Raw genomic sequence first — 5,691 nt, 5'->3', positions numbered from 1 at the left:
GGCTGCCTCTGGCTTCCAGGAGAATTTAGCAGCGTGGGCTGCTGGGAGGGGTCCACAGGCCTCCCTAGGGAAAAGGAACATGGTGGAGACCAGCTTCGCCGAGGCTGAGTTTAGCAGCAAACCCAGGTTGACAGAAGCCCAGTAAAGGAGAGCAGGGGACAAGCTGAAGGTCAGCCAGGAAGTGCCTGGCTGGGAAGGAACTCAGAAACATGGCATGACTGGGAGTAAGTGCTCCATTGGTCAGCTCCTGGAGGCTCCCCAGGGGACAGGCTGCTCCCCAGAACTCGAGAGCATAGAGGAGGCAGCAAGAACTCCCCCAGGGTCCCCCTGTGACAAGGGTTTCCCGGGAGACACAGAAGGGTACCAGGACACCAGACAGCCCTGGGAGGGGGTGGTGTTGAAATGATCAGATGGAGGGGTCACTTGGTGGCGGATATTGGGACCGAATTTGGAAGAAGGGGGCTCCCATGTGTCGCCCCAAGTCCTTTCAACTGCTGTCCAGGTGACTCCCAGCCCACGGTGACCCTCCCACCCATGGTGACTCGGGCCACGAGGAATCACCCCCATGATGGGGTGTGCGCCACATCCCTGTGAGCACTGGGTTCCTGTTGGCTGGTTTTCAGAAGTGGGTCCCCCCAGCCTTTCTTCCGGTGTGTTTTAGCCTGGGAGCCCTGCCGACGCCTGATTCGCACCCTAGCTGCAGCTGACCTCTGCTGACTGGCGGGCGGTGGCCACACGTGACTTGTGCTGGCTGGGCATCAAGTCTGGGTCTCCTGCGTGGAGGGCAAGGGTGCCCCCCCACCCTCCGTTTCCCCCCCTCCCCAAACCCATCAGGTTCCCTACTTCCCCCACACCCTGGGAAACAGCACTGTCCCTGCCCCACAGGCCACGTCACGTGGTCCCGCAGCCACACCCCAGGCAGAGAAAGGGACAGTGAGGGCTGCCAGCCCAGAGGTCGGGACAAGGAGCAGAGGAGCCCAGTGCCTGTCTGACAGAGCAGGGCCATCATGTGGTCTCCCCAGGAGACCAGGCCACTCGGCCACCACACTGCTGCCACCTCCTCCCAAGCCAGGGTCATTCGCTTTACCTCCCAGGACCAGGTCACTTGAATAGGGGGTAGAGGGCTCTTTGCCTTTGAAGTGTGGGCGACAGGAGTCCATAGCATCACAGGTACAGGGGGAGGAAAGGCTGGTGGGGGAACAAACTCTCCTTTGACAGTTGAGAGAGGAAGACCTTGGGTGGGAACGGGCGGGAGCAAACAGAAAGAGCCCAGAAAAGACTGACTTCACTGAGCCCCAGCTCTGGCAAGAACAGCTTATTCATATTTGAAGAGGTATTGAATGCTGGCAGCATACTAAGTGCTGGAAGGGAGGGAGACGCCGCCATAAAAATAAATCCAGGCGCAGTAATGAGATGGAGGGGCGAATGATAAGTGAGGCGCTGGCAGGAGGGTGGGGCTGCCGGGTGCAGGGGAAGGTGTGCAGGGGAGGGGAGGGGAGGGCCGTGAACATGCCCAGGCTTTGGGCTACAATTGCGCTGTCTGCGACAGACCCTTTTGTCTGCCTCGGAACCATGGCTCCTGATCTTTGCAGGGGAGGATGGGAAAGGTGGCAGGCCTCACCATCCTCCCAATCCCAAATGTCCCAGTGAGCCGAGTCCAGGAAGGAGCCTGTGAAAACCTGATAGACACTGCTATGGGGCTGGGCTGCTTCCCTCCACTGCCTGTGGGGCCGTCATACTCAAGGTAGCTGGAAGGTGACTAGCAACAGCAGACAGCAACTGTTGGTGCAGGTAAAATTTAGGGTGGGCGAGAAGCCACTGGCATTGAATGAGGAAGACTGAGGAAGGGTCGATGCACTTGGATTGTGGCTCTGGGGATACTGGAAGTACTATGGTCAGCTAAAAGGATGGACACTTCTGGTTGGAAGAAGTATGGCCAGAGAGCCCCTCAGAGGCAAGGATGGCGAGACCTTTTCTTCCATACTTAGAACAGGTTGTCAGGTGAGATAGTTACATAAGCTGGTGTCAATTTGGGACTTGAGAGGATTAAGAGTGAAGGGGTGGAGTCTGGTCTGACAATCGGATCACAGCCAATGAGGTCTCTGTGTGGGCATGGCCCTCTCCTGAGAATTCTGGGAAGTCCTGTATTTTCCACCTTAGAGGCGGGAAACACTCCTTTCTCTGCTCACTCCCCGTGAGACATCCCGGAGGAGAAGCCACATGGACCTACCCTGATGCATCCAAAGCCCTGGACCTGGAGAAGCCACATGGAGACCCCTGCCAGTGCTGACATGCTTACAATGCCACTGGATCCACAAGACTTCCCACCCACTGGCCTGTGATCTTCCTGCATTCGGTGTCATTGCATGTGTTTTGTGAGTCTAAAGAGGACTTTATAGATCGGAGTCTGACATATGAGCTAATATTGGACGTATGGACTTGATCTGGACTGGGCTGGGATGTCTTTTCAATGTTCGTTTGCTCTTGCATATACGTAAACCTCTTCCTGATACACATTTGCGTGTTTATGAATTTGTTTCCCTGGTCTCCCCAGACTAACACATCAGGAGAGCTCAGTCCCTGGAGACAGCCTTCATGCTGGGTAAAGTAGAGGGACAGCGAAGAGGGGAAGGCCCTCCAGGAGATGGATGGACACTGTGACTGCAGCCCTGGGGTCACTTGTGAGGATGGCGTGGAACAAGCCGTGTTTCGTTCTGTTGTGCACAGAGGTCTCTGTGGGATGGCACGGAACAGTAACCACAACCATGAGCAGCCGCCCGAGCTCCCTCCCTCCACAGCCCCGCTAGACTGAGAACCTTGACAAGGAGTGTCCATTAGCATCACCTATCCCAGAGAGCCGGGCCAGCGAGGCGGAGGTGAGACCGAGCCTTTGAGTTAGGACTCGAGGTCCCCAGAGGACTCTGGCTGACTCCTGGCTGAGAACACTGTCCTGGGCTGCAGGGACCCCCAGGAAGACGTGGGCTTTCAGAGAGCAGACGCGTTTCACTAAATCAAAGAGAGTACAGGAACCCAAGCCTGGGTCAGAACCTCCTACAGCCTGACTTGGTTCAAGTGCCCTGCCCCACCTCCAACTCCACACATTGGAAAGCATTTGAGTCAGGAGAACCCCGCGCCCCAATGGCTGGGATTCTAGATTGCCAACCTTTCTTCCAAGGCACCTGTGGGTGGACTTAGATCTCTGGCCCAATGATCCGCAGCTGAGCATGTGAACGAACGGTTGGCACCACCCACACTTGCCCAAGGCAGGGAGTAACTCACCTTTTAGTTACAGACCCCAGTGATCAGGATGAGAGAGAGAGAGAGAGGGTAGACAGACCTGATCAGGGCTTACAAAACGTCCAGGGTCGGGTTCTCAGAGGCAGCAGGTACACTTGACCTTCAGGTTGCTTCTCGGCTCTCATCACTTATTTCCCTACTGCTCTTTGTCTCCGGCTTAAGAAGCTAAGATGCAGGGGAGCTGCTTCAGGTCCCTCTCCAGGGCCTAGAACGGTGCCTGGCACACGGTGGTTGCTCAGTAAACATTCGCTGGACAAATGAATAATGCTAATGCCATTCTCTCGGTGTTCAACAGGACACAGATGTCATTGTTTGCAAGTTTGGCTAATCATTCCCAGGAAATGAGGGGGCTTTGGGTTGCTGTTGGTTTTTTATCACTTTTCCCCATGTAAGCAGTAAGTAAATAAAAAACAGCTATTCCGGTGACCTTCTGCTTCTATGTTGGGCTGCGAACTTCAAGGGTTGTAGTTTGAAACCACCAGCTGCCCCGTGGGAGACAGATGAGGCTTTCTACTCCTGTCACAGAGTGACAGCCTTGGAAACCCACGGGGCGGTTCTACCCTGTCCCGTAGGATCGCTGGGAGTCGGAATGGACTCGGTGGCAGTTAAGTTTGGTCTTGAGTTCACTCTGGGCCTGACGAGTGCCGGTGGTACAGTGGGTTGTGCACTGAGCTGCTAACAACAAGGCTTGGCGGTTCGAACCCACCAGAAGAAAGATGAGGTTGTCTGCTCCTACATTCTCAGAACTCTAAAGAGGCAGGTGGTTCTAGTTCTGTTCTATCCTAGAGCCGGGAGGAGTCAAAATGGACTTGGAGGCAGTGAGTTTGGGGCTGAAGGGAGGTGCAAGCCCAGTCCAAGCTCTGGAAGATCCTTACAATCCCTGACGAGGGCTGAGTGGCCAACACTCAAACTGTGGAGGGCTGTGGGTGCTCTTTGGGGCTGGAAGAATCAGGGAGTCCTCCTGGAGGAGGGGCCCCTTTTCAGTGCTGTTTGGAGAGAGAGAAGGGCTTGCAGGAAGACTGTTCCCCAGAGTACAGCCAGGTAGCAACCTTAGAGGTAAGTGGCCCATGGGCCCTCCTGGGAGAAGGTGTGTTGGGCTGGGCAGCTGCCAGGACATTCCTCCTCCACCCCAGGCCATTACAGACAATCCAGAAACCAGGCCTGACCTACTAGGACTGTGGGGTTGTTGTCACTGTGGCCCAGGAACTGGGACATGAGCACACTGGGTCTGGGTTTACACACATGTAGGGTCAGGTCATTCTGAGCAGGGTGCGCTTGGGAGAGGCTGAGGAATCTTGCTGAGTTTCAGTTTCTGCATCTGTAGAAAGGGCCCCAGGCTAGGGCTTGGTGCCCCAACAGACTCAACCGGAAAACACTCCTAAAGGCCAACAAACAGTCCTTGAACTAACAACAAACTTCTCTTCATTGTTGTTGTGTTTTGTTTGGTTTATTGTCATTGGGTTGTTGTTGTTGTTTTATTTTGTTGCTTGGTTTCACTCTGTCTTGTTTTTGTGCATATTATCTCAGCAGGTCTGTTTAAATAAGATAGGCTGGATGGACAATCTGGAGGAAAAAACAATGGACCAACAGTTCCAGCGGGCCATGGGAGAGGGGGAGGTGGGGAAAAGGAAGTGGGTGTTAACATACCCAGGAACAAGGGAACAGCAAGTGATCCAAATTGGTGATAAGGAGGGTGTAGGAGTCCTGGTAGGGCTTGATCAAGGGCAAGGGCAATGTAGCCGAGAGGAATTAACTGAAACCCAAATGAAGGCTGAGCATGATAGTGGGACAAAAGGAAAGTAAAAGGAAATAGAGGAAAGAACTAGGAGGCAGAGGCCATTTATAGAGATCTAAATACAGGCATGTACATATGTAAATATATTTATATATGAGGATGTGGAAATAGATCTATGTGCATATATTTATAGGTTTAATATTAAGGTAGCAGATGGACATTGGGCCTCCACTAAAATACTCCCTCAATTCAAGAACACTTTGTTCTATTAAACTGGCATTCCATGATGCTCACCTTCCCAACACAACTGCTGAAGACAAAGTGGGTGCATAAGCAAATGTGGTGAAAAAAGCTGATGGTGCCTGGCTATCAAAAGATATAGCATCTGGAGTTTTAAAGGCTTGAAGGTAAACAAGCGGCCTTCTACCTGAGAAGCAACAAAGTCCACATGGCCGAAGCACACCAGCCTGCATGATCACGAGGTGCTGAAGGAATCAGTTATCAGGCATCAAAGAACAAAAAATCATATCATTGTGTGCTCACCTCCATGATACAATCATTGAAGACAAATGGGTGCATAAGCAAATGTGGTGAAGAAAACTGATGGTGCCTGGCTATCAAAAGATATAGCATCTGGGGTCTTAAAGGCTTGAAGATAA

Source organism: Echinops telfairi, unplaced genomic scaffold, assembly GCF_000313985.2.
Source record: "Echinops telfairi isolate 266 unplaced genomic scaffold, ASM31398v2 ScPeMD7_60;HRSCAF=208, whole genome shotgun sequence".
Lineage (NCBI taxonomy): Eukaryota > Metazoa > Chordata > Mammalia > Afrosoricida > Tenrecidae > Echinops > Echinops telfairi.
Note: the sequence above shows the minus strand (reverse complement) of the source record.